The sequence below is a fragment of the Garra rufa genome, chromosome 1, assembly GCF_049309525.1.
Source record: "Garra rufa chromosome 1, GarRuf1.0, whole genome shotgun sequence".
NCBI lineage: Eukaryota > Metazoa > Chordata > Actinopteri > Cypriniformes > Cyprinidae > Garra > Garra rufa.
In genome coordinates, this window is record NC_133361.1 from 88,413,464 (window position 1) to 88,437,181 (window position 23,718).

Genomic DNA, 23,718 nt, shown 5'->3' on the forward strand with positions numbered 1-23,718 from the left:
TATTTTAAATTTTTATGCTTTTGTGATTTTAATTCCTTTTTATGTACAGCACTTTGAATTACCATTGTGTATGAAATGTGCTATATAAATAAACTTGCCTTGCCTTGCCTTGCCTTGCCTTACTAATGAGCTGATGATCTCAATCGCGAGTGCTAAATAAAAGACTCCACGTAATACGACGAGGTGGCCGAGTGGTTAAGGCGATGGACTGCTAATCCATTGTGCTCTGCACGCGTGGGTTCGAATCCCATCCTCGTCGTTCGGTAAATTTAGCAGTGATCCTCGGTCCTGGGGACCCCACTCTGCAGTTTTTGTGTGTCTTCCCTATCTGACACACTCAGTTCAGTTCACTGAGCGCTCTACTGATGAGCTGGTGGTCTGAATCGGGAGTGTTAAACAAAAGGACCGCGCAAAACGAAAGGTGGTCGAGTGGTTAAGGCGATGCAAGGCTAGCCCGTTGTGCTCGGCACGCCTTGGTTTGTGTGGGTTCGAATCCCATCCTCTTCATTTGATGCTTTAGCACCACTGAGAGCCCACCGGAACAGACAGGCCCAACCTGTTTACGATGGGTAGCGGCGAGCTGTGATTGTGCTGTAGTTTATTGATACCTGCCGCAAAGTCTTGAGAACATATTGACAAAACAACGAGTCTTCTGGCTCCGGCACGCTATGATCGGTGGACACCTCTTTGACGAGGACCAACAACCAGCCACGCCAATAAAAGGAAACAAAACGAAGCAAGACTACCTTTCTCAACAAGCCTCCAGAGAGACTGGCAAAAATTGCCGATGCTGACTGTATTTCAAGTCATCCCGGTGGGGTATTGGGTATTGACTTTGTGGCAACATGGAACTTTTGCATCTACATTAATATTAGTCTGTTTCTTCTTATTCTGAGGTCACCGTAGCCACCAGATCCATTCTGTATTCCGATCTGATGGTCACTACAGTCCCCCGGTTCCAGTCCGTACCAAGAGCAGATGGTGGATCAGCACCTTCAGCCGAATGTCAGCGGATACTATGTCAACTAGATGAGCCCCAGAGACAGATCATCAGTAAAGAAGGCATCCACATGCCACAGCAAACTACTCGAGCTGGTGAAAATGTTCACCAAATGCCCGCCGCTGAGTTCTTTTAAAACAAGCCAGCTTATTGAAGGTGCACAAGATAAACGCCCTGAGAAAGCTGTGCCTCGCAACCCTAAGAATGGCATACACTCAAAAAAATGATTCTTTAAACTAACTCAATTCAATTATGGACAGTGGTTCCAAACAACCAAATTGTTTATTATTAACATATAAGGATTTTTTTCAATCTTTTCAAAATTATTCTGTTAAGACAACACAATTGAATTAGGAAAATCAATGTGAAATAGTAATGTCCAACCAAATCAATGTAATCAATGTCCTTTAACTTAAAACCATTAAGTTTAGTCAGCTTGTTTTGGTTTACTAAAAAATAGGCCAAAGAGCTCATAATTTATTCATGTCGCAATGCATGATGGGAGTCATGGATGAGTTCTGATTGGCTACAACTTGGTTTTTTGGTGGTCACCGTTGTTGTGATTCTCACACTGATTCTTCATGTCTGTGTGTCTAAAAGCAAAAAAGCTTTTTTTTTCTTTCTTCATCTGTCTCATAAAGCCAAAACTGACAGATCTTTTGTTCACAGTTCTCTTGAAATCTGTAAGGAAAACCTAAGTCAAGTACTTAAGTCACTATATGATGATAGCTATTTTAAGTACAGTCAGTGCTACTTGATGACTTTTGTTCTTGGCTTGTCTAGCTGTTATAACTCAGTAAAAGCAGCCAAACAAAATCTAACATTGAAGATTTAAGGGTCAAGAGCCCAACTAATGCAAACATTGACCACTATAATGGTTGCTTAATTTTTTTTTCCCTCTTTTGGTGATTCTGCTTATTAACATCAGGTGTCTGTAATAATGATCAATCATGACGACGTGTCTTCATCAAATACTTTAGAAATTGTCACATCCCGTTTTTGAATGGTGAAATTAAACCCTTTGCGTTACTTTAACAATTCATAATTAAGTAAAGTGGATAATTAAACAGCTTAAGTTATTTAAGCACAATGCAATAGTGTTTTGGCGGACAACAAAATATATATATGTTGTTTTAAAATAAAATATTTAAATAAAACCAACAATGGCACAAAACCATTTTTTTGAGTGTAGGCGTTAGTGGACACCTGACGCGCGTGCAAAACTCCGGCATTTCACACGTCCCTGGGTGGGCTCGAACCACCAACCTTTCGGTTAACAGCCGAACGCGCTAACCGATTGCGCCAAAGCTGGGGAACAATAGTCAGTCAAAGACGGGGAAGAAGGGAAGAAAAGGGGGAAGGAAGAAAAGGAGAAAGGGAAGAAGAAAGAGAAAAAATGACGAAAAGAAAGGGTGAAATGTGACGTTGGAACATATTACTTCCTTAGAATGCACGCTACGATACATTTTCAGGTTTCTTTGTGCGTGAAAATCGCGCATTTATATTACACTGTTTCCTATTGCAGGCGCTCACCAAGACTGGGGTTCGAATCCAGATAAAGGCACCTTTTTGTATTGTTATTATTATATTGTTAATTTCATTAAATAAATGCAATTTTTAAGGTTAATAAAATGTACATATGTACAATTCTTTCATGAAAAATAAAGAATGCCAATAGAACTGTGGTATTGTTGATGTTGTTGTTATTATTACTTATTATTTTGTAGTTGTTGTATTAATATTATTTATTCTGATTAAGCACAATATTATAGGTGAGGTGAGCGCTACCATCAGTCCTGTGTCATGCCAACAGTAAAGCATCCTGAGACCATTCATGTGTGGGGTTGCAATATTATTCCTTGTTTAATTGATATTACTTATTCTGATTAGGAGTTTTGTATGTTACATTCATTCAAGACACTTACAAATCTGTTATTTGTATTGAAAAAAGATAGTAATTAGAATAAAATAGAAAAAAAATAATAACATTTTTTTAATTTACAATCATGCCAACAGAACAGTAATGAATTTTAAATAAATACAATTATATTAACTATTAAATAAGTTTTCAAACAACAATAAATTAAAAGGGAAATAAAATGAAAATAAAAACAGAAATCAAAAAGCAACAATTTCCCAGTTTGTTTTTGTTTTACAATTATTCCAACAATACAGTAATGCATATTAAATAAAATTAAATATTAAATAAGTTTTCAAACAACAATAAATTAAAATGAAAATAAAAGTAAAAGTAAAAAACAAAAAGCAATAATTTGCCAGTTTGTTTTTATTTTACAATTATTCCAACAATACAGTAATGAATATTAAATGAATCAAATTAAATATTAAATAAGTTTTCAAACAACAATAAATGAAAAGGAAAATAAAATGAAAATAAAAGTAAAAAACAAAAAGCAATAACTTTCCAGGTTGTTTTTATTTTATACTTATTCCAACAATACAGTAATGAATATTAAATAAACAAAATTAAATATGAATTGGGTATTCAAACAACAATAAATGAAAAGGCAAATAAAATGAAAATAAAAGTAAAAAACAAAAAGCAATAATTTGCCAGTTTGTTTTTATTTTGCAATTGTGCCAACAGAATGGTAATGAATATTAAACAAATCAAATTAAATATTGAATAATTTTTCAAACAACAATAAATGAAAAGGCAAATATGAAAATAAAAGTAATAAACAAAAAGCAATAACTTCCCCGTTTGTTTTTATTTTGCAATTGTGCCAACAGAATGGTAATGAATATTAAACAAATCAAATTAAATATTGAATAATTTTTCAAACAACAATAAATGAAAAGGCAAATATGAAAATAAAAGTAATAAACAAAAAGCAATAACTTCCCCGTTTGTTTTTATTTTACAATTATTCCAACAATACAGTAATGAATATTAAATAAATAAAATTAAATATGAATTAGGTATTCAAACAACAATAAATGAAAAGGCAAATTAAATTAAAATAAAACTAAAAAACATAAAGCTATAATTTGCCAGTTTGTTTTTGTTTTGCAGTTGTGCCAACAGAATGGTAATGAATATTAAACAAATAAAATTATATATTAACTAGGTATTCAAAGAACAATAAATGAAAAGGGAAATAAAATGAAAATAAAAGTAAAAAACAAAAAATAATTAGCAAATTTGTTTTTATTTTGCAATTGTGCCAACAGAATGGTAATGAATATTAAATAAATGAAATTAAATATTGAATAATTTTTCAAACAACAATAAATGAAAAAAGAAATAAAAACAAAAGTAATAAACAAAAAGCAATAACTTCCCAGTTTGTTTTTATTTTACAATTATTCCAACAATACAGTAATGAATATTAAATAAATAAAATGAAATATTAAATAAGTATTCAAACAAGTATTTTTGACCTCTGACACGCCCCCTGAGGATGTGTCATTCTTTCGTACACCTTCGGCTCGGTTCGGCAGCTTGATTGACACCTGACTAGAACGCTGACTCCTCCGCCTAGCGGCAATACGCGAAAACGTGCCGTCGACATTCTCTTCTACTCTGATTGGTCAAATGTCGAAAATGTTAAGAAAACGCTTTATGATTGGCTGGAAATGTTGAAGCGCTTCGACGCGATTGGCCCAAATGTTATAGTGCTTCGACGTGATTGGCTGCACAGTTCAACATTGCTCGACATTTCCAAAATAATGTCGGACTATCCTTCGGCAGCTGGCGCCACAGAGACAGCCGCTGTTGCTTGCTGCCGCCGGATCACCGGTGTAAAAGCAAGGGTTAGGGTTAGCGATAGGGATTAATATTGCTCGCACTAACAGCGACATCTGTTTTGAAAGATGTTTCCGGAGCTCGCAAAATCCACTCAGCCTGCGCGGCGAATGGGCACGCTGGAGCCCGCCACCCTTTTGGGAAGAAAGAGAGTCAACAGAGCCGCCCAACGTGGGGCTCGAACCCACGACCCTGAGATTAAGAGTCTCATGTTCTACCGACTGAGCTAGCCGGGCTGGTCGTGGGCTTCTTCACCGGGTCGGACCCAGTTTTCATCGGCCCCCAAATTACACAGGCGAAACGGAGGCTCTCGCGTTGTGCGAGACTGTCGAGCCCTCCCCGTGGGTAGGGCTTAGAGCAGGCTTAGAGTTTTCTTCTGTCGGTTTTGACCCAATCTGTTTTTGGGAAGCGCAGTTTGACCCAGCAGTGCGGGCCAACAACACGTTCTGTTTTGCCGCGTGAAGGCGGGTCAATGCTTTGGACAGCGTATGGTTGAGATGTGATTTTCCACCAATTTGGGGCACCTTTCTTAAGGAAATCAAGGATGATTTCATGGGAAATGGCAAACTGCTGTAGCGTTTGGCTAACAAGCCAAAGCTACAAAGGATGTACCGGTGCCCCGTCGTCCGAGCAGAATCCACATTCGGCCGTAATCGGAGGTTACTACTAACGTTCGATTGTGTCTCATAGGGAGTTTGACGCAGGGCCTCAGTGGAAAACAGGCCCTCGGCGGCTGAAACAAAAGACGAAGAAGGCATCCACATGCACATGGTTCAGGAGTGTTAAACAAAGAAACCACGCAAGATGACGAGGTGGTCCAGCGGGTAAGGCGGTGGAAGGCTAATACATTGTGCTCGACATGCACTGGAAGCTTTAGCGCCACTGAGAGCCCACCGGACCAGACAGGCCCAACCTGTTTACGATGGGTAACGGTGAGCTGTAATTGCGCTGCAGTTTAATGATACCCGTCTTGAGGACATATTTACAAAACAACAAGCCTTCTGGCTCTGGCGCTCAATCATCAGCAGACACCTTTTCGACGAGAAACAAAACCTAAACGAAACAAGGCTATTTTTTCTCAACAATACTCTAAGCCTCCAGAGAGGCTAGCAAAAATTGCCAAAGCTGACTGTATGTCAAGTCATCCTGGCGGGGTATTGGGTAAAGTTTTCAACCAGCAATGATCGCGCCTCGGATAAACCTCATAGGCTACAATATTGCCTCTGCGAAAGAATGCCGGCGACGGTCGTGACCTTTGCAGGCACCTACGTGGATGTGAACCGACAAGGTGGTAGCAAGCTTTAAACTGCCGCACAAACAGTCTCCTGGCACGGGTTGCTGCACCGTGTTTCTACGGAACAGATTAGAGGTGTGTAAAAGACGGCTCATTCACTATTCCCTCTGTGCTCAAAACAGCCTGCTGAAAGCACAGCAGCAGCAGCTGAAAAGGTCCGCAGCATGGCCTCTCTCAGTCAGCAAGGGGGCGGGGAGGCCGAGTGGTTAAGGCGATGGACTGCTAATCCCATCCTTGTCGTTCGGTTCCTTTAGCACTGGACCATAATCTAGGTCCTGGGGACCCCATGCTGAACTTTTTGTGTGTCCTCCTTATCTAACACACTCAGTTCAGTTCTTTGAGTTCTCTACTAATGAGCTGATGATCTCAATCGCGAGTGCTAAATAAAAGACGCCACGTAATACGACGAGGAGGCCGAGTGGTTAAGGCGATGGACTGCTAATCCATTGTGCTCTGCACGCGTGGGTTCGAATCCCATCCTCGTCGTTCGGTACATTTAGCAGTGATCCTCGGTCCTGGGGACCCCACTCTGCAATTTTTGTGTGTCTTCCCTATCTGACACACTCAGTTCAGTTCACTGAGCGCTCTACTGATGAGCTGGTGGTCTGAATCGGGAGTGTTAAACAAAAGGACCGCGCGAAACGAAAGGTGGTCGAGTGGTTAAGGCGATGCAAGGCTAGCCCGTTGTGCTCGGCACGCCTTGGTTTGTGTGGGTTCGAATCCCATCCTCTTCATTTGATGCTTTAGCACCACTGAGAGCCCACCGGAACAGACAGGCCCAACCTGTTTACGATGGGTAGCGGCGAGCTGTGATTGTGCTGTAGTTTATTGATACCTGCCGCAAAGTCTTGAGAACATATTGACAAAACAACGAGTCTTCTGGCTCCGGCACGCTATGATCGGTGGACACCTCTTTGACGAGGACCAACAACCAGCCACGCCAATAAAAGGAAACAAAACGAAGCAAGACTATCTTTCTCAACAAGCCTCCAGAGAGACTGGCAAAAATTGCCGATGCTGACTGTATTTCAAGTCATCCCGGTGGGGTATTGGGTATTGACTTTGTGGCAACATGGAACTTTTGCATCTACATTAATATTAGTCTGTTTCTTCTTATTCTGAGGTCACCGTAGCCACCAGATCCATTCTGTATTCCGATCTGATGGTCACTACAGTCCCCCGGTTCCAGTCCGTACCAAGAGCAGATGGTGGATCAGCACCTTCAGCCGAATGTCAGCGGATACTATGTCAACTAGATGAGCCCCAGAGACAGATCATCAGTAAAGAAGGCATCCACATGCCACAGCAAACTACTCGAGCTGGTGAAAATGTTCACCAAATGCCCGCCGCTGAGTTCTTTTAAAACAAGCCAGCTTATTGAAGGTGCACAAGATAAACGCCCTGAGAAAGCTGTGCCTCGCAACCCTAAGAATGGCATAGGCGTTAGTGGACACCTGACGCGCGTGCAAAACTCCGGCATTTCACACGTCCCTGGGTGGGCTCGAACCACCAACCTTTCGGTTAACAGCCGAACGCGCTAACCGATTGCGCCACAGAGACAGCCGCTGTTGCTTGCTGCCGCCGGATCACCGGTGTAAAAGCAAGGGTTAGGGTTAGCGATAGGGATTAATATTGCTCGCACTAACAGCGACATCTGTTTTGAAAGATGTTTCCGGAGCTCGCAAAATCCACTCAGCCTGCGCGGCGAATGGGCACGCTGGAGCCCGCCACCCTTTTGAGAAAAAAGAGAGTCAACAGAGCCGCCCAACGTGGGGCTCGAACCCACGACCCTGAGATTAAGAGTCTCATGTTCTACCGACTGAGCTAGCCGGGCTGGTCGTGGGCTTCTTCACCGGGTCGGACCCAGTTTTCATCGGCCCCCAAATTACACAGGCGAAACGGAGGCTCTCGCGTTGTGCGAGACTGTCGAGCCCTCCCCGTGGGTAGGGCTTAGAGCAGGCTTAGAGTTTTCTTCTGTCGGTTTTGACCCAATCTGTTTTTGGGAAGCGCAGTTTGACCCAGCAGTGCGGGCCAACAACACGTTCTGTTTTGCCGCGTGAAGGCGGGTCAATGCTTTGGACAGCGTATGGTTGAGATGTGATTTTCCACCAATTTGGGGCACCTTTCTTAAGGAAATCAAGGATGATTTCATGGGAAATGGCAAACTGCTGTAGCGTTTGGCTAACAAGCCAAAGCTACAAAGGATGTACCGGTGCCCCGTCGTCCGAGCAGAATCCACATTCGGCCGTAATCGGAGGTTACTACTAACGTTCGATTGTGTCTCATAGGGAGTTTGACGCAGGGCCTCAGTGGAAAACAGGCCCTCGGCGGCTGAAACAAAAGACGAAGAAGGCATCCACATGCACATGGTTCAGGAGTGTTAAACAAAGAAACCACGCAAGATGACGAGGTGGTCCAGCGGGTAAGGCGGTGGAAGGCTAATACATTGTGCTCGACATGCACTGGAAGCTTTAGCGCCACTGAGAGCCCACCGGACCAGACAGGCCCAACCTGTTTACGATGGGTAACGGTGAGCTGTAATTGCGCTGCAGTTTAATGATACCCGTCTTGAGGACATATTTACAAAACAACAAGCCTTCTGGCTCTGGCGCTCAATCATCAGCAGACACCTTTTCGACGAGAAACAAAACCTAAACGAAACAAGGCTATTTTTTCTCAACAATACTCTAAGCCTCCAGAGAGGCTAGCAAAAATTGCCAAAGCTGACTGTATGTCAAGTCATCCTGGCGGGGTATTGGGTAAAGTTTTCAACCAGCAATGATCGCGCCTCGGATAAACCTCATAGGCTACAATATTGCCTCTGCGAAAGAATGCCGGCGACGGTCGTGACCTTTGCAGGCACCTACGTGGATGTGAACCGACAAGGTGGTAGCAAGCTTTAAACTGCCGCACAAACAGTCTCCTGGCACGGGTTGCTGCACCGTGTTTCTACGGAACAGATTAGAGGTGTGTAAAAGACGGCTCATTCACTATTCCCTCTGTGCTCAAAACAGCCTGCTGAAAGCACAGCAGCAGCAGCTGAAAAGGTCCGCAGCATGGCCTCTCTCAGTCAGCAAGGGGGCGGGGAGGCCGAGTGGTTAAGGCGATGGACTGCTAATCCCATCCTTGTCGTTCGGTTCCTTTAGCACTGGACCATAATCTAGGTCCTGGGGACCCCATGCTGAACTTTTTGTGTGTCCTCCTTATCTAACACACTCAGTTCAGTTCTTTGAGTTCTCTACTAATGAGCTGATGATCTCAATCGCGAGTGCTAAATAAAAGACGCCACGTAATACGACGAGGAGGCCGAGTGGTTAAGGCGATGGACTGCTAATCCATTGTGCTCTGCACGCGTGGGTTCGAATCCCATCCTCGTCGTTCGGTACATTTAGCAGTGATCCTCGGTCCTGGGGACCCCACTCTGCAATTTTTGTGTGTCTTCCCTATCTGACACACTCAGTTCAGTTCACTGAGCGCTCTACTGATGAGCTGGTGGTCTGAATCGGGAGTGTTAAACAAAAGGACCGCGCGAAACGAAAGGTGGTCGAGTGGTTAAGGCGATGCAAGGCTAGCCCGTTGTGCTCGGCACGCCTTGGTTTGTGTGGGTTCGAATCCCATCCTCTTCATTTGATGCTTTAGCACCACTGAGAGCCCACCGGAACAGACAGGCCCAACCTGTTTACGATGGGTAGCGGCGAGCTGTGATTGTGCTGTAGTTTATTGATACCTGCCGCAAAGTCTTGAGAACATATTGACAAAACAACGAGTCTTCTGGCTCCGGCACGCTATGATCGGTGGACACCTCTTTGACGAGGACCAACAACCAGCCACGCCAATAAAAGGAAACAAAACGAAGCAAGACTATCTTTCTCAACAAGCCTCCAGAGAGACTGGCAAAAATTGCCGATGCTGACTGTATTTCAAGTCATCCCGGTGGGGTATTGGGTATTGACTTTGTGGCAACATGGAACTTTTGCATCTACATTAATATTAGTCTGTTTCTTCTTATTCTGAGGTCACCGTAGCCACCAGATCCATTCTGTATTCCGATCTGATGGTCACTACAGTCCCCCGGTTCCAGTCCGTACCAAGAGCAGATGGTGGATCAGCACCTTCAGCCGAATGTCAGCGGATACTATGTCAACTAGATGAGCCCCAGAGACAGATCATCAGTAAAGAAGGCATCCACATGCCACAGCAAACTACTCGAGCTGGTGAAAATGTTCACCAAATGCCCGCCGCTGAGTTCTTTTAAAACAAGCCAGCTTATTGAAGGTGCACAAGATAAACGCCCTGAGAAAGCTGTGCCTCGCAACCCTAAGAATGGCATAGGCGTTAGTGGACACCTGACGCGCGTGCAAAACTCCGGCATTTCACACGTCCCTGGGTGGGCTCGAACCACCAACCTTTCGGTTAACAGCCGAACACGCTAACCGATTGCGCCACAGAGACAGCCGCTGTTGCTTGCTGCCGCCGGATCACCGGTGTAAAAGCAAGGGTTAGGGTTAGCGATAGGGATTAATATTGCTCGCACTAACAGCGACATCTGTTTTGAAAGATGTTTCCGGAGCTCGCAAAATCCACTCAGCCTGCGCGGCGAATGGGCACGCTGGAGCCCGCCACCCTTTTGAGAAGAAAGAGAGTCAACAGAGCCGCCCAACGTGGGGCTCGAACCCACGACCCTGAGATTAAGAGTCTCATGTTCTACCGACTGAGCTAGCCGGGCTGGTCGTGGGCTTCTTCACCGGGTCGGACCCAGTTTTCATCGGCCCCCAAATTACACAGGCGAAACGGAGGCTCTCGCGTTGTGCGAGACTGTCGAGCCCTCCCCGTGGGTAGGGCTTAGAGCAGGCTTAGAGTTTTCTTCTGTCGGTTTTGACCCAATCTGTTTTTGGGAAGCGCAGTTTGACCCAGCAGTGCGGGCCAACAACACGTTCTGTTTTGCCGCGTGAAGGCGGGTCAATGCTTTGGACAGCGTATGGTTGAGATGTGATTTTCCACCAATTTGGGGCACCTTTCTTAAGGAAATCAAGGATGATTTCATGGAAAATGGCAAACTGCTGTAGCGTTTGGCTAACAAGCCAAAGCTACAAAGGATGTACCGGTGCCCCGTCGTCCGAGCAGAATCCACATTCGGCCGTAATCGGAGGTTACTACTAACGTTCGATTGTGTCTCATAGGGAGTTTGACGCAGGGCCTCAGTGGAAAACAGGCCCTCGGCGGCTGAAACAAAAGACGAAGAAGGCATCCACATGCACATGGTTCAGGAGTGTTAAACAAAGAAACCACGCAAGATGACGAGGTGGTCCAGCGGGTAAGGCGGTGGAAGGCTAATACATTGTGCTCGACATGCACTGGAAGCTTTAGCGCCACTGAGAGCCCACCGGACCAGACAGGCCCAACCTGTTTACGATGGGTAACGGTGAGCTGTAATTGTGCTGCAGTTTAATGATACCCGTCTTGAGGACATATTTACAAAACAACAAGCCTTCTGGCTCTGGCGCTCAATCATCAGCAGACACCTTTTCGACGAGAAACAAAACCTAAACGAAACAAGGCTATTTTTTCTCAACAATACTCTAAGCCTCCAGAGAGGCTAGCAAAAATTGCCAAAGCTGACTGTATTTCAAGTCATCCTGGCGGGGTATTGGGTAAAGTTTTCAACCAGCAATGATCGCGCCTCGGATAAACCTCATAGGCTACAATATTGCCTCTGCGAAAGAATGCCGGCGATGGTCGTGACCTTTGCAGGCACCTACGTGGATGTGAACCGACAAGGTGGTAGCAAGCTTTAAACTGCCGCACAAACAGTCTCCTGGCACGGGTTGCTGCACCGTGTTTCTACGGAACAGATTAGAGGTGTGTAAAAGACGGCTCATTCACTATTCCCTCTGTGCTCAAAACAGCCTGCTGAAAGCACAGCAGCAGCAGCTGAAAAGGTCCGCAGCATGGCCTCTCTCAGTCAGCAAGGGGGCGGGGAGGCCGAGTGGTTAAGGCGATGGACTGCTAATCCCATCCTTGTCGTTCGGTTCCTTTAGCACTGGACCATAATCTAGGTCCTGGGGACCCCATGCTGAACTTTTTGTGTGTCCTCCTTATCTAACACACTCAGTTCAGTTCTTTGAGTTCTCTACTAATGAGCTGATGATCTCAATCGCGAGTGCTAAATAAAAGACGCCACGTAATACGACGAGGTGGCCGAGTGGTTAAGGCGATGGACTGCTAATCCATTGTGCTCTGCACGCGTGGGTTCGAATCCCATCCTCGTCGTTCGGTACATTTAGCAGTGATCCTCGGTCCTGGGGACCCCACTCTGCAATTTTTGTGAGTCTTCCCTATCTGACACACTCAGTTCAGTTCACTGAGCGCTCTACTGATGAGCTGGTGGTCTGAATCGGGAGTGTTAAACAAAAGGACCGCGCGAAACGAAAGGTGGTCGAGTGGTTAAGGCGATGCAAGGCTAGCCCGTTGTGCTCGGCACGCCTTGGTTTGTGTGGGTTCGAATCCCATCCTCTTCATTTGATGCTTTAGCACCACTGAGAGCCCACCGGAACAGACAGGCCCAACCTGTTTACGATGGGTAGTGGCGAGCTGTGATTGTGCTGTAGTTTATTGATACCTGCCGCAAAGTCTTGAGAACATATTGACAAAACAACGAGTCTTCTGGCTCCGGCACGCTATGATCGGTGGACACCTCTTTGACGAGGACCAACAACCAGCCACGCCAATAAAAGGAAACAAAACGAAGCAAGACTATCTTTCTCAACAAGCCTCCAGAGAGACTGGCAAAAATTGCCGATGCTGACTGTATTTCAAGTCATCCCGGTGGGGTATTGGGTATTGACTTTGTGGCAACATGGAACTTTTGCATCTACATTAATATTAGTCTGTTTCTTCTTATTCTGAGGTCACCGTAGCCACCAGATCCATTCTGTATTCCGATCTGATGGTCACTACAGTCCCCCGGTTCCAGTCCGTACCAAGAGCAGATGGTGGATCAGCACCTTCAGCCGAATGTCAGCGGATACTATGTCAACTAGATGAGCCCCAGAGACAGATCATCAGTAAAGAAGGCATCCACATGCCACAGCAAACTACTCGAGCTGGTGAAAATGTTCACCAAATGCCCGCCGCTGAGTTCTTTTAAAACAAGCCAGCTTATTGAAGGTGCACAAGATAAACGCCCTGAGAAAGCTGTGCCTCGCAACCCTAAGAATGGCATAGGCGTTAGTGGACACCTGACGCGCGTGCAAAACTCCGGCATTTCACACGTCCCTGGGTGGGCTCGAACCACCAACCTTTCGGTTAACAGCCGAACGCGCTAACCGATTGCGCCACAGAGACAGCCGCTGTTGCTTGCTGCCGCCGGATCACCGGTGTAAAAGCAAGGGTTAGGGTTAGCGATAGGGATTAATATTGCTCGCACTAACAGCGACATCTGTTTTGAAAGATGTTTCCGGAGCTCGCAAAATCCACTCAGCCTGCGCGGCGAATGGGCACGCTGGAGCCCGCCACCCTTTTGAGAAAAAAGAGAGTCAACAGAGCCGCCCAACGTGGGGCTCGAACCCACGACCCTGAGATTAAGAGTCTCATGTTCTACCGACTGAGCTAGCCGGGCTGGTCGTGGGCTTCTTCACCGGGTCGGACCCAGTTTTCATCGGCCCCCAAATTACACAGGCGAAACGGAGGCTCTCGCGTTGTGCGAGACTGTCGAGCCCTCCCCGTGGGTAGGGCTTAGAGCAGGCTTAGAGTTTTCTTCTGTCGGTTTTGACCCAATCTGTTTTTGGGAAGCGCAGTTTGACCCAGCAGTGCGGGCCAACAACACGTTCTGTTTTGCCGCGTGAAGGCGGGTCAATGCTTTGGACAGCGTATGGTTGAGATGTGATTTTCCACCAATTTGGGGCACCTTTCTTAAGGAAATCAAGGATGATTTCATGGGAAATGGCAAACTGCTGTAGCGTTTGGCTAACAAGCCAAAGCTACAAAGGATGTACCGGTGCCCCGTCGTCCGAGCAGAATCCACATTCGGCCGTAATCGGAGGTTACTACTAACGTTCGATTGTGTCTCATAGGGAGTTTGACGCAGGGCCTCAGTGGAAAACAGGCCCTCGGCGGCTGAAACAAAAGACGAAGAAGGCATCCACATGCACATGGTTCAGGAGTGTTAAACAAAGAAACCACGCAAGATGACGAGGTGGTCCAGCGGGTAAGGCGGTGGAAGGCTAATACATTGTGCTCGACATGCACTGGAAGCTTTAGCGCCACTGAGAGCCCACCGGACCAGACAGGCCCAACCTGTTTACGATGGGTAACGGTGAGCTGTAATTGCGCTGCAGTTTAATGATACCCGTCTTGAGGACATATTTACAAAACAACAAGCCTTCTGGCTCTGGCGCTCAATCATCAGCAGACACCTTTTCGACGAGAAACAAAACCTAAACGAAACAAGGCTATTTTTTCTCAACAATACTCTAAGCCTCCAGAGAGGCTAGCAAAAATTGCCAAAGCTGACTGTATTTCAAGTCATCCTGGCGGGGTATTGGGTAAAGTTTTCAACCAGCAATGATCGCGCCTCGGATAAACCTCATAGGCTACAATATTGCCTCTGCGAAAGAATGCCGGCGATGGTCGTGACCTTTGCAGGCACCTACGTGGATGTGAACCGACAAGGTGGTAGCAAGCTTTAAACTGCCGCACAAACAGTCTCCTGGCACGGGTTGCTGCACCGTGTTTCTACGGAACAGATTAGAGGTGTGTAAAAGACGGCTCATTCACTATTCCCTCTGTGCTCAAAACAGCCTGCTGAAAGCACAGCAGCAGCAGCTGAAAAGGTCCGCAGCATGGCCTCTCTCAGTCAGCAAGGGGGCGGGGAGGCCGAGTGGTTAAGGCGATGGACTGCTAATCCCATCCTTGTCGTTCGGTTCCTTTAGCACTGGACCATAATCTAGGTCCTGGGGACCCCATGCTGAACTTTTTGTGTGTCCTCCTTATCTAACACACTCAGTTCAGTTCTTTGAGTTCTCTACTACTTTTGCTTCCGGCTTTGCTACTGTTCGGACGCTTTTGCTTACTGCTCCGCGCTTTGCTCCCTGCTTTTGAACTTTTCTCCGATTTTTCAAATATTTAACTTCAGCAGATGAGCACAGTGCTCATACAACACATTTTTGATACAAATATCACGAAAAAAGGAGACTTTTTGCCTCCCACTGCCAGCAGTTTACATTCCGGAGACGGGAAAACACAGCTGCCTACTTTCAACAGACAAGAAAGAAAATGCCTCTTCTGGAATCTACTTGCTGCACAAACTGCCACAGACTTCTACAAAGGATTGTGATTTTAGAAACAAAGTTACTTGCTGGACTCCCAAAACAGGCGGAACACACAGAAGATCATCATCACGGACCCCCTCAGCATACAGCCGGTGAGTCCTGTGAATCTAGTCAATATCGACAGTTTAGAAATGTAGAGGAACAAGCCAAAACTGATCGACACACAAATCAATGGCAAAAACAGGGAGCGAGACCCAAAGGCACTCGAGACATCAGACTGTCAAGAGTATCTCGTATTGCTGCGGTATCATCCTCTACCCCAGATATGGCTATGACAAGGCTTGCAAAAACTGTTGTTTTACCACCCCCTATACAGCTAGAAAACAGATTTGATGCATTAATGAATGTGGGTGAGGAATCCCCAAATGTGACTGAACATATATCATGTCAGCCAACTGCTAACATTGCTATAAACAGGCGCGCAAGGTCGAGCAGACAGCGGCACTCAGCTCAGAGTTCAGCCGAGCCCAGGACTCTGATAGTGGGGGACTCCATTATCAGAAATATCAGTAGCAGAACTACAACTACATGCTGTTGTCCTCAAGCAACCGTCTCTGATGTGAACAAAGAACTTCCGAACATTCTAATGAAGCACAAGACTGCAAATCGAATCATCATCCATGTGGGAAAGAACGATATTCGGAAAGAGCAGTCAGAACTCCTAAAGAAGGATTTCGGTGAACTCATTGAAACACTTCAAAGACTTGAAATTCAGTCGTTCATCAGTGGACCACTCCCAGCAAGGGGAACTAACATGTTTTCACGGTTGCTCGGACTGAATACCTGGCTACAAAGAACCTGCAGTCTAAAAGGAGTCAACTTCATTGACAACTTCAATCTTTTCTGGGGCCATAGACAACTGTTCAAACTGGACGGCCTTCACCCAAACAAACTTGGTGCGAGAGTGCTTAAGGACAATATCTATTTTTCACTCCGGCATCCCTCAGTAGAATGTGTGAGTCTACCCAACATGAATGGCACACACACACTTGGACAAAGTGACGACAGGACATCCTATCAGCTTCAGAGTCATCATGTGGCCAACACAACCAACAAGGACACTGACAACGCCACGCAGCCACAACAAGCACTGCTCATGGACACTTTCCTGGCTGAGCCCTGCCCACAGAGCTTATCACAGACAGACTCAACACCGAAGGACGACTTTCTGGTAAACAGTCAGAGAAGCCAGGACAACAACATTTTCCAGCCACCGGAAACTCCAGAGCCAGAGCTCCATTCACCAGACACATTATCCCTCTCTCCAGCATCTCCACTTCTAAGCTTCTCACAGAAAATGGAGGAACTGGTATATGCTGGAACCAGACTCTCCCACTCTTTTGCTGCAAGCCCCCAGCTATCAACTAAAAAACGGCAGGCGCCACAACCACCAAAACCTGTGGGCCCAGCTCACCCTCCTCCTCCTGTGAGAGCTCTCCGGCCGCTGCCACAACGCCAGGGCTCAAACCCTCCTGCATCTGCTGTGAGTGAACCAAAAACAACTGATAACAGCCCTCAGTGATATGTGACGGGTCCCCGCTACGGTAACAGCAACAATCAGGAATGTTTACAAAACAAGCGGGAACCCAGTGTGCCTGTAGCTTTCCCTATTTCTGTTTTAATATGTGATAGAAAGTCTAAGGCCCTCTCAAATCGTACAGTTCACACATCTAATCTGAGGCTTATTAGGCATCAAACTAAGATTGCTCTAGAGACAAAAAGTGATGCCATCAAGCTAGCATTTTTAAATGTTCGCTCACTAAAAAATAAATCACTTCTGATCAATGATTTTATAACCACAAACAACCTGGATTTTATGTTTTTAAATGAAACATGGTTAGAAGACAATTCCAGTGCGACAATCCTAAATGAAGCAATTCCTTCTAATTTCACTTACATGAATGTCTGCAGAGCTGTTAAAAGAGGTGGTGGTGTTGCTGCTCTATTTAAAGATGTCTATGAATGCAAACAAGTGTCATTTGGTCAGTACTTGTCTTTTGAATATCTAGGGATTCTGCTGAAAGGTGCTCGCATTCTGTTTATCATTATTTACAGGCCCCCAAAATACTCTCCAGCCTTTGTTGAAGAGTTCACAGAACTGCTATCAATGATTTGTTCAGAGTTTGACTGTTTTGCTATTGCAGGGGATTTTAATGTTCACATAGACAATGCAGAAAGCAAAACTACAAAAGAAATTATAACAGTTTTGAACACGTTTGACCTGATTCAGCATGTGCATGGGCCTACACACAATCGTGGACACACTCTTGATTTACTCATCAGTAAGGGTCTAAACATTTCATCCACTGTTATCAAGGATGTAGCACTATCTGATCACTTCTGTATTTTCTTTGATATATTGATCTCTGCTACCACTGAATCTAGATCTGTCTCTGTCAGGAAGAGATGCATTAACGATAACACGAGTGTGCTATTTATGAAGGCTATATCTTCAATGCCAAGCATTTCTGCAGACTCTGTTGATTTTCTCCTGGACTCCTTTAACTCAAAAGTTAAGAATGTCATTGATGACATTGCACCTATAAAAAACAGAAAGATAATTGGACAGAAATCACCGTGGAGAAAATCAACAGCAGTACAGATAATAAAAAGACAATGCAGAAAAGCTGAGCGGATGTGGCGGAAGACAAAACTTGAAATTCACTATAGCATCTATAAAGACAGCCTTCATGCTTTCAATGTTGAACTAAGTAAAGCTAGACAAACATTCTTCTCAAACCTTATAAACAGCAACTTAAACAACACTCGCACTCTTTTTGCTACCGTTGAGAGACTAACAAACCCCCCTAGTCAGATCCCTAGTGAACTGCTCTCTGACAGCAAGTGCGATGAGTTTGCTTCCTTCTTTTCTGAGAAGATCAATAATATCAGAAAGACAATTAGCACATCCTCAAGTTATGCAGAGGTCAGACAGATTCGACCGCAATTTCAAAAAGAAGTCATTATGTCTACTTTTGAAGAAATAGATAGCAACATTTTGGAAGAAACAGTACAGCACCTCAAATCGTCAACCTGCCCCCTTGACACACTTCCTACATCTTTTTTCAAAAGTGTGCTTAGCTGTTTAGAAGCAGATCTTTTAAAAGTGGTGAACACCTCACTTCTTTCTGGGACTTTTCCAAACTCCCTGAAAACTGCAGCCGTTAAGCCCCTTCTGAAAAAGAAAAATCTTGATAACACCATATTGAGCAGCTATAGACCAATATCAAATCTTCCTTTTATAGGAAAGATTATTGAAAAGGTTGTTTTCAATCAGCTGAATCACTACATAAACTCAAATGGATACCTGGACCATTTCCAATCTGGCTTCAGACAACATCATAGCACAGAGACAGCGCTCATAAAGATAATAAATGATATTCGCCTAAATTCAGATTCTGGCAAAATATCAGTGCTGGTATTACTAGATCTCAGTGCTGCGTTCGACACTGTCGATCACAACATTCTGCTAGATAGACTGGAAAACTGGGTCGGGCTTTCTGGGATGGTTCTAAATTGGTTCAGGTCATACTTAGAAGGGAGAGGCTATTATGTGAGTATAGGAGAACATAAGTCTAAGTGGACGTCCATGACATGCGGAGTCCCACAAGGCTCAATTTTAGCGCCGCTGTTGTTCAGCCTGTATATGCTCCCACTAAGTCAAATAATGAGAAAGAACAAAATTGCATATCACAGCTATGCAGATGATACCCAGATTTACCTAGCCTTATCGCCAAATGACTACAGCCCCATTGACTGTCTCTGCCAATGCATTGATGAAATTAACAGTTGGATGTGCCAAAACTTTTTACAGTTAAACAAGGAGAAAACGGAAGTCATTGCATTTGGAAACAAAGATGAAGTTCATAAGGTAAATGCGTACCTTGACACTAGGGGTCAAAAAACAAAAAATCAAGTCAAGAATCTGGGTGTGATTCTGGAGTCAGACCTCAGTTTCAGTAGTCATGTTAAAGCAGTAACTAAATCAGCATACTATCATCTTAAAAACATTGCAAGAATTAGATGTTTTGTTTCCCGTCAAGATTTGGAGAAACTTGTTCATGCCTTTATCACCAGCAGGGTAGACTATTGTAATGGTCTCCTCACCGGCCTTCCCAAGAAGACCATTAGACAGCTGCAGCTCATACAGAACGCTGCTGCCAGGATTCTGACTAGAACCAAAAAATCAGAGCATATTACACCAGTCCTTAGGTCCTTACACTGGCTTCCAGTTATGTTTAGGATAGATTTTAAAGTACTTTTACTTGTTTATAAAGCACTCAATGGCCTAGGACCTACATACATTGCAGATATGCTCACTGAATATAAACCTAACAGACAACTCAGATCACTAGGATCGAGTCAGTTAGTAATATCAAGGGTTCACACAAAACAAGGGGAATCCGCTTTTAGCTATTATGCCGCCCGCAGTTGGAATCAGCTTCCAGAAGAGATCAGATGTGCTAATACATTAGCCACATTTAAATGCAGACTCAAAACTCACCTGTTTAGTTGTGCATTTATTGAATGAGCACTGTGCTACGTCCGAACAGTTTGCATTATTTTATGCATAATCATTTTACTGTATTAATTAATTTGAAATCATTTTCTTTTCTTTTTTTAAATCATCTTAAATGTTCTTAATTTTGTTTTTATTGTTGTGATTATTATTTTAAATTTTTATGCTTTTGTGATTTTAATTCCTTTTTATGTACAGCACTTTGAATTACCATTGTGTATGAAATGTGCTATATAAATAAACTTGCCTTGCCTTGCCTTGCCTTACTAATGAGCTGATGATCTCAATCGCGAGTGCTAAATAAAAGACTCCACGTAATACGACGAGGTGGCCGAGTGGTTAAGGCGATGGACTGCTAATCCATTGTGCTCTGCACGCGTGGGTTCGAATCCCATCCTCGTCGTTCGGTAAATTTAGCAGTGATCCTCGGTCCTGGGGACCCCACTCTGCAGTTTTTGTGTGTCTTCCCTATCTGACACACTCAGTTCAGTTCACTGAGCGCTCTACTGATGAGCTGGTGGTCTGAATCGGGAGTGTTAAACAAAAGGACCGCGCAAAACGAAAGGTGGTCGAGTGGTTAAGGCGATGCAAGGCTAGCCCGTTGTGCTCGGCACGCCTTGGTTTGTGTGGGTTCGAATCCCATCCTCTTCATTTGATGCTTTAGCACCACTGAGAGCCCACCGGAACAGACAGGCCCAACCTGTTTACGATGGGTAGCGGCGAGCTGTGATTGTGCTGTAGTTTATTGATACCTGCCGCAAAGTCTTGAGAACATATTGACAAAACAACGAGTCTTCTGGCTCCGGCACGCTATGATCGGTGGACACCTCTTTGACGAGGACCAACAACCAGCCACGCCAATAAAAGGAAACAAAACGAAGCAAGACTACCTTTCTCAACAAGCCTCCAGAGAGACTGGCAAAAATTGCCGATGCTGACTGTATTTCAAGTCATCCCGGTGGGGTATTGGGTATTGACTTTGTGGCAACATGGAACTTTTGCATCTACATTAATATTAGTCTGTTTCTTCTTATTCTGAGGTCACCGTAGCCACCAGATCCATTCTGTATTCCGATCTGATGGTCACTACAGTCCCCCGGTTCCAGTCCGTACCAAGAGCAGATGGTGGATCAGCACCTTCAGCCGAATGTCAGCGGATACTATGTCAACTAGATGAGCCCCAGAGACAGATCATCAGTAAAGAAGGCATCCACATGCCACAGCAAACTACTCGAGCTGGTGAAAATGTTCACCAAATGCCCGCCGCTGAGTTCTTTTAAAACAAGCCAGCTTATTGAAGGTGCACAAGATAAACGCCCTGAGAAAGCTGTGCCTCGCAACCCTAAGAATGGCATACACTCAAAAAAATGATTCTTTAAACTAACTCAATTCAATTATGGACAGTGGTTCCAAACAACCAAATTGTTTATTATTAACATATAAGGATTTTTTTCAATCTTTTCAAAATTATTCTGTTAAGACAACACAATTGAATTAGGAAAATCAATGTGAAATAGTAATGTCCAACCAAATCAATGTAATCAATGTCCTTTAACTTAAAACCATTAAGTTTAGTCAGCTTGTTTTGGTTTACTAAAAAATAGGCCAAAGAGCTCATAATTTATTCATGTCGCAATGCATGATGGGAGTCATGGATGAGTTCTGATTGGCTACAACTTGGTTTTTTGGTGGTCACCGTTGTTGTGATTCTCACACTGATTCTTCATGTCTGTGTGTCTAAAAGCAAAAAAGCTTTTTTTTTCTTTCTTCATCTGTCTCATAAAGCCAAAACTGACAGATCTTTTGTTCACAGTTCTCTTGAAATCTGTAAGGAAAACCTAAGTCAAGTACTTAAGTCACTATATGATGATAGCTATTTTAAGTACAGTCAGTGCTACTTGATGACTATTGTTCTTGGCTTGTCTAGCTGTTATAACTCAGTAAAAGCAGCCAAACAAAATCTAACATTGAAGATTTAAGGGTCAAGAGCCCAACTAATGCAAACATTGACCACTATAATGGTTGCTTAATTTTTTTTTCCCTCTTTTGGTGATTCTGCTTATTAACATCAGGTGTCTGTAATAATGATCAATCATGACGACGTGTCTTCATCAAATACTTTAGAAATTGTCACATCCCGTTTTTGAATGGTGAAATTAAACCCTTTGCGTTACTTTAACAATTCATAATTAAGTAAAGTGGATAATTAAACAGCTTAAGTTATTTAAGCACAATGCAATAGTGTTTTGGCGGACAACAAAATATATATATGTTGTTTTAAAATAAAATATTTAAATAAAACCAACAATGGCACAAAACCATTTTTTTGAGTGTAGGCGTTAGTGGACACCTGACGCGCGTGCAAAACTCCGGCATTTCACACGTCCCTGGGTGGGCTCGAACCACCAACCTTTCGGTTAACAGCCGAACGCGCTAACCGATTGCGCCAAAGCTGGGGAACAATAGTCAGTCAAAGACGGGGAAGAAGGGAAGAAAAGGGGGAAGGAAGAAAAGGAGAAAGGGAAGAAGAAAGAGAAAAAATGACGAAAAGAAAGGGTGAAATGTGACGTTGGAACATATTACTTCCTTAGAATGCACGCTACGATACATTTTCAGGTTTCTTTGTGCGTGAAAATCGCGCATTTATATTACACTGTTTCCTATTGCAGGCGCTCACCAAGACTGGGGTTCGAATCCAGATAAAGGCACCTTTTTGTATTGTTATTATTATATTGTTAATTTCATTAAATAAATGCAATTTTTAAGGTTAATAAAATGTACATATGTACAATTCTTTCATGAAAAATAAAGAATGCCAATAGAACTGTGGTATTGTTGATGTTGTTGTTATTATTACTTATTATTTTGTAGTTGTTGTATTAATATTATTTATTCTGATTAAGCACAATATTATAGGTGAGGTGAGCGCTACCATCAGTCCTGTGTCATGCCAACAGTAAAGCATCCTGAGACCATTCATGTGTGGGGTTGCAATATTATTCCTTGTTTAATTGATATTACTTATTCTGATTAGGAGTTTTGTATGTTACATTCATTCAAGACACTTACAAATCTGTTATTTGTATTGAAAAAAGATAGTAATTAGAATAAAATAGAAAAAAAATAATAACATTTTTTTAATTTACAATCATGCCAACAGAACAGTAATGAATTTTAAATAAATACAATTATATTAACTATTAAATAAGTTTTCAAACAACAATAAATTAAAAGGGAAATAAAATGAAAATAAAAACAGAAATCAAAAAGCAACAATTTCCCAGTTTGTTTTTGTTTTACAATTATTCCAACAATACAGTAATGCATATTAAATAAAATTAAATATTAAATAAGTTTTCAAACAACAATAAATTAAAATGAAAATAAAAGTAAAAGTAAAAAACAAAAAGCAATAATTTGCCAGTTTGTTTTTATTTTACAATTATTCCAACAATACAGTAATGAATATTAAATGAATCAAATTAAATATTAAATAAGTTTTCAAACAACAATAAATGAAAAGGAAAATAAAATGAAAATAAAAGTAAAAAACAAAAAGCAATAACTTTCCAGGTTGTTTTTATTTTATACTTATTCCAACAATACAGTAATGAATATTAAATAAACAAAATTAAATATGAATTGGGTATTCAAACAACAATAAATGAAAAGGCAAATAAAATGAAAATAAAAGTAAAAAACAAAAAGCAATAATTTGCCAGTTTGTTTTTATTTTGCAATTGTGCCAACAGAATGGTAATGAATATTAAACAAATCAAATTAAATATTGAATAATTTTTCAAACAA

General features: G+C 43.2%; 10 non-coding genes across 10 annotated transcripts; 3 read left to right on the plus strand and 7 right to left on the minus strand.

Annotated features, from left to right (window-relative positions):
- The first annotated feature begins 177 nt into the window (after positions 1–177).
- Positions 178–259, plus strand: trnas-gcu (transfer RNA serine (anticodon GCU)). Its single transcript has one exon. It is a non-coding gene; the product is annotated as a tRNA-Ser (tRNA).
- A 5,604-nt stretch (positions 260–5,863) lies between these two features.
- Positions 5,864–6,004, minus strand: LOC141283891 (U4 spliceosomal RNA). Its single transcript, XR_012338263.1, has one exon. It is a non-coding gene; the product is annotated as a U4 spliceosomal RNA (small nuclear RNA).
- Positions 6,005–7,549: 1,545 nt separating this feature from the next.
- Positions 7,550–7,623, minus strand: trnan-guu (transfer RNA asparagine (anticodon GUU)). The gene has a single exon. It is a non-coding gene; the product is annotated as a tRNA-Asn (tRNA).
- A 1,132-nt stretch (positions 7,624–8,755) lies between these two features.
- On the minus strand, positions 8,756–8,896 carry LOC141283902 (U4 spliceosomal RNA). The gene has a single exon (XR_012338274.1). It is a non-coding gene; the product is annotated as a U4 spliceosomal RNA (small nuclear RNA).
- A 1,545-nt stretch (positions 8,897–10,441) lies between these two features.
- Positions 10,442–10,515, minus strand: trnan-guu (transfer RNA asparagine (anticodon GUU)). Its single transcript has one exon. It is a non-coding gene; the product is annotated as a tRNA-Asn (tRNA).
- Positions 10,516–11,647: 1,132 nt separating this feature from the next.
- LOC141283614 (U4 spliceosomal RNA) lies at positions 11,648–11,788 on the minus strand. The gene has a single exon (XR_012338181.1). It is a non-coding gene; the product is annotated as a U4 spliceosomal RNA (small nuclear RNA).
- Positions 11,789–12,251: 463 nt separating this feature from the next.
- trnas-gcu (transfer RNA serine (anticodon GCU)) lies at positions 12,252–12,333 on the plus strand. The gene has a single exon. It is a non-coding gene; the product is annotated as a tRNA-Ser (tRNA).
- A 1,000-nt stretch (positions 12,334–13,333) lies between these two features.
- trnan-guu (transfer RNA asparagine (anticodon GUU)) lies at positions 13,334–13,407 on the minus strand. Its single transcript has one exon. It is a non-coding gene; the product is annotated as a tRNA-Asn (tRNA).
- A 1,132-nt stretch (positions 13,408–14,539) lies between these two features.
- LOC141283621 (U4 spliceosomal RNA) lies at positions 14,540–14,680 on the minus strand. Its single transcript, XR_012338182.1, has one exon. It is a non-coding gene; the product is annotated as a U4 spliceosomal RNA (small nuclear RNA).
- Positions 14,681–20,232: 5,552 nt separating this feature from the next.
- On the plus strand, positions 20,233–20,314 carry trnas-gcu (transfer RNA serine (anticodon GCU)). The gene has a single exon. It is a non-coding gene; the product is annotated as a tRNA-Ser (tRNA).
- Positions 20,315–23,718: the final 3,404 nt, after the last annotated feature.